This window comes from Talpa occidentalis, unplaced genomic scaffold, assembly GCF_014898055.3.
Source record: "Talpa occidentalis isolate TD23 unplaced genomic scaffold, MPIMG_talOcc4v2.1 talOcc4.7, whole genome shotgun sequence".
In the NCBI taxonomy this organism is placed as follows: domain Eukaryota; kingdom Metazoa; phylum Chordata; class Mammalia; order Eulipotyphla; family Talpidae; genus Talpa; species Talpa occidentalis.
In genome coordinates this window covers 110532810-110551897 of record NW_023605083.1, presented here as the reverse complement: position 1 = coordinate 110551897, position 19088 = coordinate 110532810, and the positions used below count along the sequence as shown (strand labels likewise).

At 40.6% G+C, this 19088-nt stretch overlaps 1 protein-coding gene and 1 long non-coding RNA gene across 3 annotated transcripts in view; one reads left to right on the top strand and one right to left on the bottom strand.

The window, feature by feature from the left end:
- MSI2 (musashi RNA binding protein 2) overlaps positions 1-19088 on the top strand; it is a 468006-nt gene that overhangs the window by 44558 nt on the left and 404360 nt on the right. The window contains exon 3 of the mRNA XM_054688817.1: positions 5873-5957. The gene's annotated coding sequence lies outside the window, so the exon portion shown is untranslated. The remainder of the gene's footprint in view (positions 1-5872; positions 5958-19088) is intronic.
- The window catches only part of LOC119232865 (uncharacterized), a 49622-nt gene continuing 38765 nt past the window's right edge, over positions 8232-19088 (bottom strand). For both annotated transcript variants that reach the window (XR_008549458.1, XR_005122209.2), the window contains exons 3-5: positions 12013-12107; positions 10358-10481; positions 8232-9804 (exon numbers count right to left, since the gene is read on the bottom strand). This is a non-coding gene — a long non-coding RNA (uncharacterized LOC119232865). The remainder of the gene's footprint in view (positions 9805-10357; positions 10482-12012; positions 12108-19088) is intronic.

Genomic DNA, 19088 nt, shown 5'->3' with positions numbered 1-19088 from the left:
CTGTGGACAGCTGCACAGCGCGGCGCTTAACCGCCTGCGCCACTAGGGGAGGCCCTACTGTCCACCTTCTCTTTGCTGGGGCATCCTCTTAGTGCCAGCATCCTCATGAGGCCTCCAATTGCTCCCATTTTCTGTCTCGCTTTTTTACATCATTGTTTCCTCTTTTTTGGTTCCCTAACTTTGACTGGTTGGATTCGGGTTCCTCTTCATTCTCATTTTTCGCCTGCTCAGTTAAGGAGTTTGATTGCACTTTCCTAAATGCAAGTTAGGAAACGCAGTTAAATGAGGAAACCTCCATTTCCTCCCATTCCTAAAAGGACACACATTTCTCTGCTATAATTTGAAAATAACATGTCAAATGAGGGTGATAGAGCAGAAATATAGAAAGTGGAGGTCTCCGATGACCTAGAAGCTTCTTGGTTTACCCAAGGCTGCCAATTTGGGGGCTTATGCTACAGGAAGGAGGAGCAGCTCCCATATCTGCTTCTGGTAGTTGGCATTTTCTGTTAGGTGCAGCAGTGATAGGGTATATTGTTCAAACATTTCCTGTCCATCCCTGTGGGAGGGTTACATAGTCCCACTTTATTAAGGACAGACGTGACCCCATAACGATGTGGCCAATGAAAGCAGCCATGTCCTCTGCCACATCTAACTTTAAGAATCACCGTGTGATCCCACTATATTCTTTTTTTTTTTCTGCCATCTTCCAGAAATGCCCAGGGTAAGAGATGACAGCCCAGGGAAGAGGACACGGAGCAGAGCTGTAGCCATCTGACAGTGAACTAGTAGTGTGAGCAAGGACTTAATCTTGCAAGCCCCTGAGGTGTTGGAGTTAGTTGTTAACACACGTAACCCAGTCTATTCAGACTGATACAGTTGTCAAACATGGTCCTCGCTGCTGGTGTTTGTTCCTAAAATCAATTTTACTTAACAATGCACCATGCCACCTAATATTCAATTGCCACATGGGACTTAGCATTCACCCTGTTTTCCCAGGGAGTGATGGGGACATAGAGAGACCAGATCACCTCCCAGAGCCTTCGAGTCAGAAAGGGGAGCTGAGCCAGATTTCAAGCTCAAGACTAAATTCCTTGCTCATTTTACTTCAAGAAGCTGCCACAGTAGCAGCCTCCCTGGCGTCACAGCCAAAGTGCATGAGGGACTATGGTTCCTGTGTGGGTTTTTCTCATTCTGTTCCATTTTTAGCTAGCATGGCACATGGTACTAAATTTCTGTCTGTCACCCGTGGGGTCTGACTCACTGACCACTAACTCAGGATTCTCCAGCCCCCAAATCACCCTCACTTAAAAAACAAACAAATAAAAAAACTGCCCATGCCTGATTCCCACTGCTAAACTGGGCATGAAAATTACTGTTCAGGTTAAGCCCTCCACACTCTCTGAACTAGAGGCCTGAATAAGCCATTCAGAGGGAGGTTATCCTCACTCTCACCTTTGTGTGGTAATTCTAGGCTTCTTGCTAGGTTCAGATCTCAGGGACGTGTACTTAGTAGAACAGGGTCCCCATTATCTGGGAGCCTGGGACATGCCGACTCCCAGCTTCACACTACTGAGTTTAGCAGAAAGGCCACCTCCTCCAGGAAACGCAGCGGTCCCCAGACCAGAGCAGAATTTTTCAAGGGCGCCTTTCATGAAGGGGAAAAAAAAACCCCAAAATCCTTCCACCAGCATAAGCCTACCCATTCAGGTTCCCGCACAGATTTTTACACAGGTCTTGGGGATGGAGATGAAAAAGGAGGGACACATGCAGAAGAGAGAAGAGAATTTTTTGAACTTGATTCTGGACATGAACAAGAAAATTGTACAAGTGTCAGTTGATGCAGGGAAAATCCTCCAAAGTCCCATAGACTAGGCCGTTTATTTTTATCTTGACAGTTTCCCTACGTAAGCTTTTATGTAAGTGGATTTCTGGATCTCCAGGCCTAAATGGGGAATGTGTAATGATGAAAAAAGTTGGTTTGGACCAGGCATGCACTTAACCGCTTCTCCACACTTGATTTATTGCCTCCTACATCTCTCGGAAGTTTGCTGTGAAAGAGGGATTGTGTGTTGTTTTCTGATCAAATCTCTTTGTAACATACATGCCCATTTGGAGTTGTGCAAGTTAGGGACCACTGTCCCCCAACTTGGGCAAAGACCTCATGTAAGGAATAGGTAGGAAATTTGGTGGGCTAGAAGGGTAAAGTAAACATGTGCCAAGCATGGCAGTGATGCCCCTGGAAATGATGAATCACGCACAGTGTGTGGGTTGCTGTTTGCACACTGGAGAAGGAAGTGTTCCTGGCTCACCCTTGGGAGAGGTGGATGCCATCGCCTGGATGGGGAATCATCTCCATTTGGATTTGGCTCAAGATTTCTGAAATGTCCTGGACAGTCAGATGCTAGAAGGTACCTGGAGTCCTGATTCCAAACTGACTCACAGAGCCTAGAAGAGAGCGGGTTTGCTCTGAATAGCATCTCACCTGAACGCAAGGGTTAATCTCTTCATGTTCAGCCTTTGACCCTCATTAAGTAGAGTCAAAGAGATTTACAGAATGGGGGTCACTGGCATTAAGAAGTTAATCCAGGCTAGCAGCATGGGTTTCTTTAGAGTCGTGGGCTTCATAAAGGCATAAGAACTCAACTACCTCCTGTGAGACTTTTAGCGAGACTCATCATCACGTGCTGTCCTAAAACAGAAAAGGTAATGTCCCCAGCCCCTGGGGTCCGAGGCATTTCTCTGAAAGTAAGGATGGGTTGGGAAGAGGCTCAGTTACCTCTGTCTCTGACAGGACATTAACTGTTGTGTAACTGCGCTCAACAATTTACAACGATTACTTATTCCTCATAAGTCTATGGAAAACTATGGTTCTTCTGGTCTGGGCTAGATGAGACAGATCATGGCAGATCATGTTCATGCCTCTTGTCAGCTGGTGGGTTCACTGGAGGCTGGTCGTTCTAGGATGGCTTCGCTTTATATTAGGTGATTGACTGGCTTTTGGCTGCAGCAGTGGGGGGGCGACCGATTCATGAATCGCTCATGAAAAAAGTTGGATTTGGATCCAGTTTGGTGGTGGCAAGGTTCCTAGAGAATGTGCACAAGTGTGAAAGAACCTGGGACTCGAGACTGAGCACTGGCTCAGATTTACTACATTAATCAGCCAAAACAAGTCGCAAAGTTAGCCTGGATTCAAGGACTGGGGAACTGGCTTCATCTCTTGATGGGAGGAGCTGCAGAGTCACACCGTCAATGGGGATGGCACAGGCAGAGTCAGGACCATATTTGTAATCAGCCTCCACATGGAGATTGTAACTGTATTTGTGAGGTGGCTGGCCCGGACAGTGGGTGTGATGTGTGACCTGGAACCCAAGCCCATCTCTGGGTGAAGCGAGTAGTGCACAGAGGAATCAGACTCACAACCCTGACCTCAGTGAGGCGATGTCCCTAAACAAGCAATTGTAGGGCCCAAAAGGTCTTGTGCATTCAAAATATTGCCTAGGGTTTCCCCTTTCAATACTTCTATGAGTGCATCCTGCACTTTCCGGAAAGAAGACCATAAAGTCAGAACTTCTTTTTTTCCCCCACAGATATATTTTTTTTGGGAAACATGTTTGAACTAACTATTTTTTGAAAACCTGGTCATAGTATGTCTGCTCTCTAATTTCCTGCGTTACTTCTGACTTCCTAAGACGCTGCACACATGGAAGAGGTGGGAGGAATGACCTGGGCTTTGTGGCTTAAGATCTATAAATCAGACTTCACCAATCTAGGGCATAAGAGTGCTACCACTTGTTATATTAGTGAACCATCGTGCCCTGGCCCTAACAGGACTGTCAGACACTCAGCTTGGATGTACAAGTTAGTCTTGTGTCATGACCTTGAAGATTTCTAGGCACTGGCTAATGATACCTCCATCTCTGAGAGAAAGGGAGCAGCATTAGGGTGACCAGATGTCCTGATCACCCCATTCCCACTCCAAGATGATCCTGTGGAAAAATGAAAAGCTGTTTCTCACCAAAAAATCACGATGGCAAACATTGCTGGTTGCCAGTCTAAAAACTTCCTCACTGTCCCTCACATTCTGCATTCTTCCATGCCCGTGGAACCCTAATTTGGGTCTAGAACAGGTAGCAATGTGTTTTGGTAAAGTAGAACCTTCCTCAGTCCCAGAGAATGAGCAAAGAATGAGTGTACTTCTCTTCTACTGTGCTAATGTTTGGTTTGAGGATCTGCAACCCAGTTTCTGGTCAGTACTACTTAAGAGAAAATCTGCTGAGGGTTTCTGGGAGCGATATCCCCCTGCTGAAAAGGGAGCTGCACTAAGAGAAACCCAATAAACTTTCACTCCTTCCTTCTTGCTTTTAGATTTCATTGTTAGATGAGGCAGTAGTATTTGGAGACGTGGTAGTCAATTTATTGCAAAGGGAAGGCCAAGAGCATCTCTTTTTTTTTTTTTAATAAATTTTATTTTTATATTCCCCATACAATTGCAATCCCCTTATTTTGACCCCAATCCCTCCCCTCCCCACCCCCCACCCCCCATAGAGTGTCTTTGGTCCAAGAGCATCTCTTGAAGCTGACCTAGTCTCAGATGTCACTGAGCTGCGGCACTAACATGGAATCAGGGGAAGAATTCAGCCAGATATGCTGACGCAGCAGCAATTGTTTATAGCTGGGTTTTGCTCTGATTCATCAGGCACTGGTTCTGTTTTGTTAGCCCCTGCGCCATATTGATGGTTAAATATTTTGAATCTCACCCTTGCTCCTCTCTTGGAACCAATATCTCTGAATTTATTGTTATGTAATGAAAATAAGCCCTACTGTGTAAGCCACATTAATTGGATATTCAGTTGCTTGAAGCCAAAATCATCTTGATGCAATTCGGGATCATGGTTGTATCTGAACTATATATATGGGTATTTTACTTAGAGGGTTTTGGGGGCTACATTATCTCCCTGAGATGGTGAAAATAAAAAGTGGTGGAGGCAGGCTAAAGGCAAACTAATATCTCTCTTTGGCATGGAAAAGGAAGCTATCGCAGCTCTATCAGTGTTCTGTATCTGCTCTTCATGGACGGGTTGAGATAGAATTTATCTTCTTTGGTGAAAGTGAGAGATTTAGCTAACTTCTACCTAATCTATCTATTTGCTCTTTTGCTATACCATTTGATTAGCCATTTTGATAATGTCCCTTTTAGGAATGAGGCGTGGGTATCCATCAGTCAGCCAGACAACTAATCAGTCTCCTTGATACATGCCATTGGTACCAAGAGGTAACTCTAAGGAGATGGTGTATGGTCAAACTTGTCTTATATTTTAATTTTCTTTTTCTGTGTCCATATTCCCTGCCAGACTATGAACAATTCAATGGCAAGAATTGTATTGCTAAGATTGGAATAAGGTCTAGTTCATAAGCAGTATCTGATAGGTAGGTAGATAGATAGACAGTCAGACTATACTGTATACAAAATTATTTTTAAATGCATGTCCTACCAAGAGTAGATCACTTAATGCCACAGAATACCTTTCTCTCTGACTGATTGAAATAATTCTAATTAGGGCTATCAGAATATCTTATTTTTAAGCCAATATATTGAAAAATATACTCCAAGGGTATTTGCAGCCAGTCTTCTTCATGTGCTTTTTGTGGCATAGTTTGTCCCTTGAAAGCCTTTTTTGTGGGAAGGATGATGTTTCCTAAAGCAGCTCTCCTACTACATGTGAAGACGAGAAGTAAAAATATTCTCAGGCTTAAAATAAAGATTTTTCATGAATTCACTAAATAGTGTATTCAAACTAACTTTAAAAGCTGACTTAAAGAAACTAGATAAAAATATGTTTATATCTCTACTCATCATCTCTCAACATGTCAGCTCATCTGAAGCCTCCTGAGATCCACGCGAGACAGCATGTAAGCTGTTCTTTAGATGGCCATCTGAAGACTCATCAAATAGCAAGGTATGAAAAACAAAATCACCCCCAAAACTTTCATATTGCATTGATCTGTGGCATAAAGCCCTCGCCACAGGAAGTGAAGTGAGGGATTTGAGACCGCAGGAGGATTTGTTTAAAGTGGTCTGTATGTGTGTATGTGTGTGCTTTAATTTATGTAAGGAATTGCCCAGGAGTAGTAAATAGACTTTATTTGCTATATTTAGAGGAAGATAAAATTATCAGGACTGTCTATTTCAAAGCCAGAGAAAACAAAAACAGCTTTGAAGCCTCTCTTCCTGGATTTTTTTGTCCTAATCTTCTAAGAGACGGTCTTGATAATGTTTATTCTTTTCTTCTTTCTAAAACAGCTGAAAGTACAATTTTTCTCAGTCAAAATAGCAATCCAGTTTTTAATTAGGTCAGGTAAAATACCCATTGAGCACCTTGGATTATTGAAATGATTGCAAAAGGACAAGCAGGGATTTCTGGATCACTCTGCCACCTTCTCCTCAAGCCCCTCTCCTCCTCCTCTCCCTAACCCTGTGTCGCTGCCACCAGGAACACACACCCTGATCTTTGTGGGGTGGTTTCTCACTTCTGTTCATACCATCTGGGCAAGTTTTTCGCCTGCATTTCCCCAATAGTCCCCAAACAAGCCCTTTCCTGCAACTTGGAGAGCATTTATTGAGGTTTTTGTTTCCATGGGTGGGTGTGGGGAAAGGGTGGCGTAGCCAGGCGGTGTGCTGCCGACAGACTGAGGGGTGGGGTTTTCAGCTTCCACCTATTCACAAACATCAGTTTCTGACAAAAATCCCATTCAACAATGCGCCTCCATAGCCTGGAGCAGGTTAACAAACTTTTTCTGTAAAGGGTCAGATAGTAAATATTTCAGACTTTGTGAAACATTTGGGCCCTGCTGTAAATAATCAACTCTGCATAAAAGCAGCCGTAAGTAACTCGGAGCCAAATAGGCATGTTTGTGTTCAATCAACCTTTGTTTGAAAGAACAGGTAGTGAACCTGATCCTCTGGTTTGGAGTCCTCTCAGTGCTTCACCTGATGGGGCCTCAGGTCATAGTTTGTCGAGTGAGAGTGCCCTGCCTGCTTTCATGAGGAGCTGGTAAGCCCAGCCATGGCTCTTACCTTTAGGTAATACCTTTGCACCATCCCTCTGTGCCCAGGCCACACCTTTCCCTGACGGAGACCTGGAGTGGTAGAGCATGTGGACCATCAAATCAGTGAACTCACCAGCTGCCTTATTGAGTATCCACAAATGTTCTGCTTCAGTTATGGCCATTGTCTTCTCCCTATTCCAAAAATTCCATTCTTTGGTTTCCTCTCCACACTCTCAACTAGAACTAGCTTCCTGAAAGACCAAGCTCTAAGTTATTCATCATGGTTGATGAAGAAAGTCCAGGCGGGTCTGATCATGGCATTCAAGGCTCTTCATAAGCTGGTGACAGGCAGACATACCGTTTAGACATGGTACAATGGTGCCTTGGGCCTTGAACGTGTTTTAATTTCTTTTAAAATAGAAGAAAAAATAATATAATAATAATGAATAGATGAAAATAAATCGAGACAGAACTTTATTCATTTTTATTAAATTTGAAATCATATTTTAAATATAGCCTTTTAAAAAACATTCTTAAATGAAGGGACCCATGAAGGCTGACCTAGGGCTCTTTCTCAGGATTGGCATATAAAATACGGAATGCTCAGGGCCTCCCTGGTGACACAAGGGGTTAATCTCAGCATATGAAGTTTGTCCTCAGCCACTGTAGCATGAGTTCGATCCCTGGCCTGGGAGCTACCCACATGGTGTAGCAGATCTCTCCTGTCACTCCCGAACTGCTTCCTCCACAGTGTATTTCAGTCAGTCTGCCTGTTCTGTTCCCCACTCTGTCTCTGGTGAATCCTCACCCCCGCATCTCTGGCCTGTACTCCAGTTCTTGTATGCATAAAGAAATAAATTTTAAAAAATACAGAATGCCCAGTTAAAAGTGAATTTTAGATTGGGCCTCCCTGGTGGCCTAGAGGTTGAGTCGAAGCATAATCTCAGCTACAGCCTGAGTTCCGATCCCAAGCCAGGGAGCTAACCCACGTATGGTGCAACAGACCTCTCCTGTCTCGCCTTAGCAGTGTATTTCAGTAAATCTGCCTGTTCTACTCCCCATCTGTCTCTGGTGAATCTTCTTACCCCCTGCACCTCTGGCTTACACTCCAGTTCTTCTATGCAAAAGAAGTGAATTTTAGATAAACAATGAATATTTTTTACATATATAGTGTGTATGTATGTATATATGTGTATATATATATATGTGTATACGCACAATGTGTATATATTGCTCAAGTATTGCATAGGGCCTACTTACTCTAAAAGACTGTTTGTTGTGATCTGAAATTCAAATTAACTGGGCATCCTGTTTATCTGAAATTCAAATTTCTATTCGCTAAATCTGGCACTGCTGCAGGAAAGTCATTACGTGGCCCTGGTAAGCACCAAGTGCAGGCGCAGCCTTCTCTTCCTTGCTCCTTAAGCTAAATGTCTTAGGTTATATTCCCAGGAAGATGACCTTAAGATGAGGATTCCTGTGCAAATAATCTACTTAAAGAGGTACCCCCAGGGGCTACTAATAAGCACATGAGAAAAAAAGGCAGTGCAGGACAGGAGAGGGGGCCCGGGGAAGGTTGAAGTGCAGTCCTCTCCAAGGCCCTGCAGAGGGAACTTCAGCCTGACGCCACAGGGGAGTGGAAGTTTCACCTTGGAAATCTCCCAGTGACTCTTTGGGCAGAACAACACTGTCATGTATGCTAGGCCAAAAACAGAGGTTAGCCCAAGTTCAAGACTTGAGAAGAATAATCCTCTGATCCTGTTAACTTACTTTCGTTTGGTTTGACTTCTTATCCTATACATGAGCAGCACAAAGGAGAATGACGCCAAGCACACATGCTGGCATGAACAGGTGCTGCTCCTGTGGCCCACAGAGGTGGTCTTGACCTCAGGGAAGAGACGTGTACCTCCCCTATGGGGTGTGCTTACAGAAATGGCCTGGACTTGAGAGGCAACATGTCAAAACTTAAGGGTCTACCTTCTATCATAAACATTTTTTTTTCCTTTGCTACTATTATTAGTGCCACTTTTCTGTATCTTAACCCTTGCTGCACCATCACGACCAAGGACGTGACAACACCTAACAATGTACAGAACAGTATCAATTCCTTTCCCCTCTGTTTTGGGATCCTGACCTGTTCCTAGCTTTCTCCTTCCCCTTCTTTTCCCTTGCCCTATTGATGCTTGAAGTCTAGAGTTCAAGTGCCTCACAGACTGAGAAAGAGCCAGGAAAGGGAGGCCCGGTTTGGGTCCTGTCTGCCGCCGGGCTGTGCCGAAAAGGACGGACGGCGCTGACCAAGAGCACTGGGCAGCAGACATGAGGCGCCCCTGGGCGCATGGAACCAGAGAAGCTTAATAGGGCATAGAACGGACAACACATTCTGACCAAACTGGAAAGGCAACATTATTAAGAAGAGTCATAATGGAATATTCCTCCGGGCATAATGGGCAAAAGGGGATGAAGCAATAAAGGAACAACCATGTGAAGAAATCGAGTTTCATTTTCAGGGTGGGTCCTCAAAAACTCAGGCTCACTTTCTGATCTCATCGGTGAATGCTTAGTAGGGTCCTTCAGAAAGAAAGGTGCTCGGTGAAGGAGAAATGTTCCTTAGGTTGCTCCAGTTTCCTACCCCTTCCACTTGCTTTGGTGTCTGACTCCTCTCCATCTTATCTTTCACTACAGCCAAGTAAATAAAACGACTTGGAGAGATTCAGCAACAGCTGCCTTCCACCTCCAGTTTAATTCAGACATTTCCTCCTGTGCAAAAATAAATAAATGAATAAATAATTCCCAGGTCAATCCTGTAAGACAAATTACTTACTTTTTGTTTATTCCTTGAGCACCACATGGTGGGGGGAGAGGGGTGGTTTAGATGAGCTCCTCAGTCCCCACGGTCCAGTTAGGGAGACAGGGAAGTAAATAAATGGTCCCACGACGACATGTTAAGTGCTGCCACAAAGGGCTGAGCGGGGTGCTATGGGAACAGGGAGACGGAAGTGACTGACAGTCACAGAAGAATGCACACTTGAACTGAATCTTCAAGGATGGATCCGAGTTTGCCCAGATTGACAGATGGGTTCAAAATGTTCCAAATGGAGAGACCAGTGTGTACAAAGGTTCCGATGCACAGCTCAGCATGACTTAATGGAGGACTTGGTTTGGCTAGAATGCAGGGTATTTGGGGGAATAGCAGTAGCTGGCGCTAGAGAGAGAGGCTGTGTCCTGGTTACTTCATACCACAAATATTTACTCAGCACCAACAATGCACCAGAGATGACATGATAGTGGGTAAAACCGCTGGGGTCCTTACCTTCTCAGGGTATCAGGGTACACCCTTCATGGAGGTCCACAGGGAGAGAATCGATACCATGTCATGAAGTGCTGTTGGATGCTGTGTGAAGCGATGTGCTCCTTTTGCAGTGGGAGACTAGGAACTGTTGAAAGATTTTAAACAAGGACATGACATACTCATTTTGATATTGTGAAAAGTTTGTGGAAGGTGGAGTAGAAAGGCCAGGGAACCAGGTAGGAGGCTGTTACTGTGATAATCCTGGTGGGATATGATGAGGGACTGAATTAGGCAAAAGAGCTTTTTCAGGAAATGGCTTGGCTAGATAACCATATCCTGATTCTATGGCAGAGAACCCTCTTGTTTGTGTGTGGTAAAATATACATTTTTTTTGTGGTAAAATACCCATAAGAATTTACTGTATTAACCATTTTAAACATATCTTTTGCTAGCATTTAGTACATTCACAGAGTTATACACCTGTTACCACTACTTCATTCCAAAACTTTCATTGTTCTCATTCCAGAATTTTCATCACCTCAAAATGAAACCCTATATCTACTAGCAGTCACATATTCCTCCATTTCTTATCCCCTGGAAACCACTAATCTGCTTTCTGTGTCTATGGATTTACCGATTCTGAATATTTTGTGTAAATGGAATCTGATAATGTGTGGACTTCTGTGTCACTTAGCATAATATCTCCAAGGTCTATCCATGCTGTGGCATGTGTCAGTACTTCGTTCCTTTTTATGACTGAATAATATTCCAGTATATGGATGTACCGTATTTGCTTACCCATTCATCTTTTCCTGTTGTTTGTACTTTGTTGGCTATTGTGAATGATGCTGCCACGAACATTGATGTATAGGTTTTATTTTTTTAAGCTCCTGTTTTCAATTCTTTGAATGTGTACCAGGAAAACTATGGAGACACCTCCTTTTAACTTAAAGGAAAAGCCTTTTGGGTGAAAACAATGAAAAGATTTCTTCACTTGCCTAAGATAATGAATGACAGTAGTTGTGTTCCTTTTAGTTTGTGATTTTAGCGGGAACAATTTCAATCCTAAACTTCTACTTAATACCTGCCTCCCTCTCATTAGCATGAAGCGATGTCCAGGTGGAGCCTGAGTTTTCTGAAGTAGTCACAGGGGTGAGTTGGCTTGGACTACTTGATTTAGAGACATATGGTCAAATTTCTTGACTAAAACAGGATCCGTATTGTCAATCCTGATTTCCTGTCTAGATTATTCAAGGAAGACCTGAGGGGACCAGTGTTGATAATTAGAGATTGTCAGCTTTTGACCTCAGCACCTGCTTTAGGATACAGGATGATTACTATTTCATGGCCATTTGGAGGACAAATACAACACGATTTCTTCTGTTAGCCGTCACATGGTCTTCTGGAATGACTAAATTAAATTTAGAAATACTTTAGCCATCTTAGTTTTATATATGGGCTTGGGGAGAGAGAAATAGTGCCTAAGAGACTTATGACTCAATCAAATGATTCAGTTGTAGAGACCCAGAGGTGAATCTCAAGGTCCCCCTGGAAAACCATGACACAATTGTCAGCTCTGATGCCACTCTAGTGGCACCACTGTCAGATCAGATTTTTCTGGCCCTTTGCCTTCATCTTTTCTCTCCATTATCCCAGAGGAACCAAAGGGAACCTACCATGCGGGTAGAGGTGATAGGAAATGCTCTCCAGGGGACATCAACAGGCACACTTGCTGTGGATTTCTGGAAGCTCCATTCCAGGATATCAATTTCTAGAATTCAGTAAGAAGGAAATCAAATATGATGAAAGTCATTATTTTTCTTTTAGATAAGCATAAATTATTCAACAAAGACCCAAATTCTGTTTTATTTTAGCTTCAAACTTATCTAGGAGAAGAAACGTTTATTTCCCTTTGTTTCCCTTTTCTTTTTGTCTCTTATCTTGTCTAGAGGAGAAGTATGAACTCATCTTGTTCCGTGGTACAAATGCTGAGTGTAATGGTCACCTTTAATTATGGGCGAACTGACCATGGGCCAGGGTGCTAAACATTGTGCTATTTACATCCTTCTTTTATCTATCATGAAGAATAAATTTATGCTTCTTCGGCCTGAAAATGACAAATCATCATTGCCAATGGAGAAAAAAATACATGACTTTCCGGCATGATCTCATGCCCACTGGTCAAAAGAATGTTAGTGGTCTAATCAGCTACATGCCGATTCTGAAGTCTGACCTTAACATAGAAGATGGGGAGGTAAATTTCTTTCTGAACCTGTGTAGGGAAGGAGTGAAGGCAAGATCACAATGGGGTCAAGGAATTAAAGCAAGGTGGATTTGAGCCTGTGGCTTGATGGAGAGCTTATGTAAGTTACTCCACACTTTCCAAGGGCTGTGTTAGTCCCTCGTGATGAGGGTCTTCTAGAAGCTCAGTCACTCTTGGGGGTGGCTCAGGCCCCATTAATTGAGCTGAAGAAGGTGACTTCAACCCTCAGGGAGAGAGGGTCCTCAAGTGTCTGAGATCACTCTACTGGGAGGCAGTAACAATGTTGACCTGAGGACTGATGTCAGATTTAATTTTTCTGTCAAGGGCTCCCTAAGCCTGTGATGAAATACATCTCAGAGGCTAAATTAACTCTTGCTGTTGTGATTGTCATCCCCAAGATAAGGTCTCCTGTGATCATTCATAACACTGGGTGCAGCCACCCTCCACTAGGCGTTCTCCCCACCAGTGAAGGATGATTGGTTTGATCTGTATTGGCATGATAATCTATGACTCTCTCTCTTAGTGTTAATTCATCTCCCATGACATTTGGCTTCAGACCTAGGATGCAAAAGGGAAGAAAGAAAAAAAAATCTTACCTGTATGTATCCACAGTGTGTCTAAGTATATCCTAAATATTTTGACTGGCATCACTCAGCAAATACAGTAACTGTTTCTCTGGAAAACCCTGACTAATACATACCGGAAGTCCTCAGAAGCTCATTGCCTTAGTAATGGGCATAAATCAACCTTATACTAAAGACTGTTCTTGATGTACTTTAACAAAGATTAAAATCAAGCTTCAAAAGGATTCAATGATTCCAATTAACTGCATGCCAGAAAAATTAACACTTTTTAAAGGAGTATAAGAAATGTAGCATTTCCCAATATAAATTTTACAATGTCTGACATTCAATAAAGAATTACCAGGCGTAAAAGATTCAGGGAAATAGGACCCACTATCAGGAGAGAAAAATTAATCAATGAATGCAAACATACCTATAAATAATAGAAGTGATGGAAGTAGCAGACAAAGACATTTAAACATGAATTATATATATGTGCATGTGTGTGTATTCAAAGAAATACAGGAAAAGATGAACAGAAAATATAAGAAGAAACAAAATTAAAATTTTAAGAATGCTTATCTGAAATGAAAATTATACTGAATTGAATTTATAGCAGATTAAAGAGAAAGAAGAAAAGGTCTATAAACTTGAAGACACAACAGAAAGTGTTCAAAATGAAGTCTGTAAAATAAAAAATTGAAAAAGTATCAGACCATAGGACAATATCAAGATACCTAACATGCATGCAATTGGAGTCCCTAAAGAAGAGCACCAAGAGGGGGAAATATTTGAATAGATGTTAAATTTTTCCTTCAAATATGAAGAAAACTCTAAATCCATGGATCTGATAAGCTCCAACTCAATAACAACCACATCATGACACATACTACTTTATTTTATTTTTAAGATTTATTTATTTAGGGCCTCCCTGGTGGCGCAGCGGGTTGAGCACCATGCTGTGAGGCTATTTGTAGCCTTTGCAGCAGGAGTTTGATTCTGGCTGTCCAGGGAGTAACCCACATAGTGCCCCTGACCTCTCCTGCCTCAACCACTGCTGCCCTCAGCGGTGTCTTCAGTCCATCTGCCTTTTCTGCTCCCTGCTCTCTCTCTAGTGAATTCTCTCACCTCCCATGCCTCTGACTGTACCCCAGTTCTTGTATAAATAAACAAATCTTTTAAAAAAAAAGATTGTTAAAAAAAAGTTTTATTTATTTATGCTTACAAGAGCTAAGGCACATACAAGAGATGTGGGGTGAGGGAGGACTCACCAGAGACAGAGTGGGGAGCAGAATAGGCAGAGAGACAGAGTGGGGAGCAGAATAGGCAGATGTAGTGAAATGAGGCTTTTGGTGGTATGTATGAGGTGGTATATACAACTGTTGAAGTGTTAACATGTACATCTGAAACTTACAGTGTTGTAAGCCAATCTTACCTCAAAAAAAAAATTGGATTTATAGTATATGTCAAAGTAAATGATGTGACAAAAATAGTACATAATGGAAAGAGAGACATGGAAGTATACTGTTAAAAGGCTTTTACACTAAATGGGAAGTGAATTAATATTACTAAAGATATATTAAAAATCCAGGTGAATCACTGTATAAATAGATAGATAGATAGATAGATAGATAGATAGATAGATAGATAGATAGACAGATGGACAGATAAATAGATAGACAGACTGACCTATGAAGACAGTAGTTTATATTAAAATGCAATCATTTAAAAATAATCAAAGAGCTTGCCTGGTGGCACAGGGGTTAAAGTCTTAGCACTATCAAGGTATCACCGACCACTGTGACATTAGTTTGATACCTTGCCGGGGAGCTAACCCACATGGCACAGCAGACCTCTCCTGTCTCACTCACTGCTCCCCTCAACAGTGTATTTCAGTAGATCTGCCTGTTTTGCTCCCTATTCCATCTCTGGTGAATCCTCTCACCACCTGCACCTCTGGCCTACACCCCAGTTCTTGTATGCATGAATAAATGAAAATAAATTTTTAACAAAACAAATAAAAATAAAAATAATCAAGCAGTCCAAAAGAAGGGAAGAGAAGAGTATCAAAAGAACAAAGAAAAGCTTGTGCAAAGAGAAGACAAATAGGAAGCTAGATTTAAACCCAAGCACATTGATAACTGCATTAAATATAAATGGTAAACACTTGAACTAAAAGACAGAGATTTTCAACTGGGGGGAAAAAGATAAGATCCAAACTATGCTATCTAGAAGAAATCCTCTTAAATACAAAGATAGGTTAAGAGTAAATAGATGAAAGAAGAAATATCATGAAAATATTACTATCAGATTAAGAATACTTTAGAACAGGGCCTCCCTGGTGGTGCAGGCGGTTGAGCACTGCACTGTGAAGCTGTCCACAGCCTCTGCAGCATGGGTTCGATCCCTGCTGGCCAGTGAGAAACCCACAAGGTGCGGCAGACCTCTCCTGTCTTGCCTGCTGCTCCCCTCAGCAGTGTGTTTTGTCAGACTGCCTGTTCTGTTCCCCACTCTGTCTCTGGTGAATCCTCTCACCCTCCCGTGCATCTGGCCTGTACCCAGGTTTTTGTATAAATTAATAAATCTTTTTAAAAAACCTGATAAATTAGGTAGAGGATGGGGAGAAGAATATATAGAAGGGTCACAGTGAACTATGGTGGAGTACTATGGGTGCTATGGTAACATGCACCTGAAGAGGTGTGGTCCTGTACCTCTGAATCATCACAGTGCCATATATCAAAGTTACCTCAATAAAAAAATACTAGTTTTACAAACTGATAAATTGAATAAAGAAATAAGCAAATCCACCATTCTGTTTGGAGAATTCAACATGTATAGGGTAGCTAAAGCAGTGCTTACAAGGTAATATACAACATTATGCTTATGTTAGAAAAGAAGGAAGAACTCAAAGCAATTATCTAAGCTTCCACTGTAAGAAACTAGAAAAAAGAACAAATTGAATCCAAAGTAAACTGAGGGAAGGAAATAATAAAGATAAGAACAGAAATTCTGACATACAACCTGAATAAACAATAGAGAAAAATCAATGAAACCAAAAACCAGTTCTTTGAGAAGATCTGTAAAATTGGTAAACTTATCAGACTAATGAAGAAAAATGAGAAAGAAGACATAAATTATCAACAGGAATAAAAGACTTCCAGGAGTAGAAATTACTATGATGTATCCTATAGGCATTAAGGGATAATAAAGGAATATGATGCCAACTTGATGCCAACAGAGCCAAGTATTTAAGTGAAATGGATACATTTATTGAAGGACATGTCATGTATCATCAAAGCACACACGAACAAATAGGTATCCTGAATAGCTCTAAATCTATTATAGAAATAAATATCCCATAAATAAAATGCCAGGTCCAGAAAGCTCTGCTAATGAATTCTAACAAACACATAGGAAGAAATAATGCTGGTTATGCATGGTCTTTTTAGAAAATAGACGATGAGGGAATCCTTCCCGGCTTGTTTCTATGAGGCTAGCATTACCATGCTATCAAAACCAGACAAAAACATTACAGGAAAACTATACACCAATATTCTTCATGAACATAGAAACAAAAAAGCCCAAACCATTTATAAAACTATATAAATTCAGGAGTAGTCACACCTTGACGTTGCATACCCTTCACACACCTGCCACCAGAGTTCTAGAGCCACTTAACACTATTGCATTGTCTCCTCTTCTCCTTGCTCCCCTCTGGTAACCACGATATTTTTTTGCAGTCAATGAGTTATTATTATTTTGTTTTACTAGTTTGTTTTCTTCAATATTTATATTGCACAAATGAATGAAACCATCTAGTTGTCTTTCACTTTCTGACTTATTTCACTTAGCATAAGCACACCAAGGTCCAGCCATCTTATCACAGAAGGCATGCTTTTATTTTATTTTAATAATTGAGCAGTATTCCACTATCTATATACACTACATTTTTCTTTTCTAGTCATCTATCAATGGGCATTTAGGTTGATTCCATATCTTAGCTATTATAAATAAAGCTGCTATGAACATAGGGGTGCATAAATCTTTCCTTGTTAGTGTTTTCATATTCTTAGGATAAATACCTAGATGTGATATTGCTGGATCAAATGATATTTCCATTTCACTTTTCTAAAGAATCATCATACTGTTTTCCACAAAAATTCCACCAATTTACATTCCCACCAACAGTTAATGAAAGTTCCTTTTTTCCTTCATACTCTCGCTAACACTAGTTATTTCCACTCTTTTTGATATAGTCCATTCTCACAGGTGTGAGGGGATATCTCTGTGGTTTTGATTTGTATTTCCCTTACAATAAGTGATATTGAACATTTTTTCATATGACTGTGGGCCATATTTGTGTCTTCTTTGAAGAAGTGTCTATATAGGTCTTTTGCCCATTTTTTGATTGCATTGTCTGTTTTTTGTTGTTGAGCTGTATGAATTCTATATGTTCTGGAAACTAACCCCATCAGAGGTGTGCTGTGCAAATACCTTCTCCCAATGTATAGGTCACTTTTCTGCTTTTGGAAATTTCTCTCATTGTACAAAATCTTTTAAATTTGATCAAGTGAAATTTGTTATTTTTTAATTTTGTTCCCTTGCCGTCAGAGTTGAGTCCCCAACTACATCTTTGAGATAGATGTCATGGAGTGTGTTGCCTATATTTTATTCTAGATTGAATTAATTTTTGTGGAGTTAAGTAATGATCTAGTTTCATTTTTTTTTTTTTTGCATGTGGCTGTCCAAGTTTTCCAATGCTATTGGTTGAAGAGGATTTCCTTCCCCCATTGTATAACCATAGTTCCTTTGACATAGATTAATTGCCCAATATGCATGGGCTTATTTCTGTATTCTCAATTCTCATTGGTCTGTATTTCTGTTTTATTTCCAATACCATACTGTTTTAATTATAATTACTTTGTAATATAGTTAAAGTGAGTGAGCATGATACCTTCATTTTTCTTCTTTTCTCTCAGGATTGATTTGGCTACACAGGCTGTTTGTGAACCATAAAAATTTTAGAATTATTTGTTCTGTTTCCTTGAATAATTTCATTGGATTTTGTTAGAGTTTCATTAGATCAGTAAATTACTTTAGGTAATATGGCCATTTTAATAATGTTTACTCTTTCAATTCATGAACCTTTCTATTTCTTTGTGTTAAAAGAAATAAAAGACACAAAGAAATAGAAATGTTCATGAACTGAAAGAATAAACACTAAAACTTTTAGTATATAGGTCCTTACCCTCCTTTGATAAATTTACTCCAAGTAAACTTATAAAAGTTTCATCCTTTTGGGTGTCATTTTTAAATAGGATTGTCTTCTTAATTTCTTTTTCCTTGAAGTCACTGTTTATATAAAGAAATGCAACTGAATTTTATATATTGATTTTGTATCCTGCCTCTTTATTGTGTTCATTTCTTATTTCTAGTAGTTTTTTTGTGGAATATTTACCATTTTCTATGTAATCATTATGTCATCTACAAATTGTGATTGTTTTACTTCTTTTCCTATTGGGATTTCTTTAATGTCTTTTTCTTGTCTAATTGTCTTTGCTAGGATTTCTAATACTACATTAAACAGTAGTGGTAAGAATGGACATCCTTGCCTTGTTTCTGATCTTAGGGAGAAGCTTTCAATTTTTCATCCTTGAATATGATATTAGCTGTAGGTTTGTCATATATGGCCTTTATTATGTTGAGATATGTCCCTTTACTCCCAATTTATTGAGTTTTTTTCCATAAATAGGTGTTGACCCTTTTCAAATGCTTTTCAGCATCTATTGAAATGATTGATTTTTATCATTCTTTTGGATGATGTGGAAATGACATTGATTGATTTGCATATGTTGAACCATCCTTGCATCCCTAGAATGAATCCCACTTAGTTATTATTTATGATTCTCTTAATGTGTTACTGAAT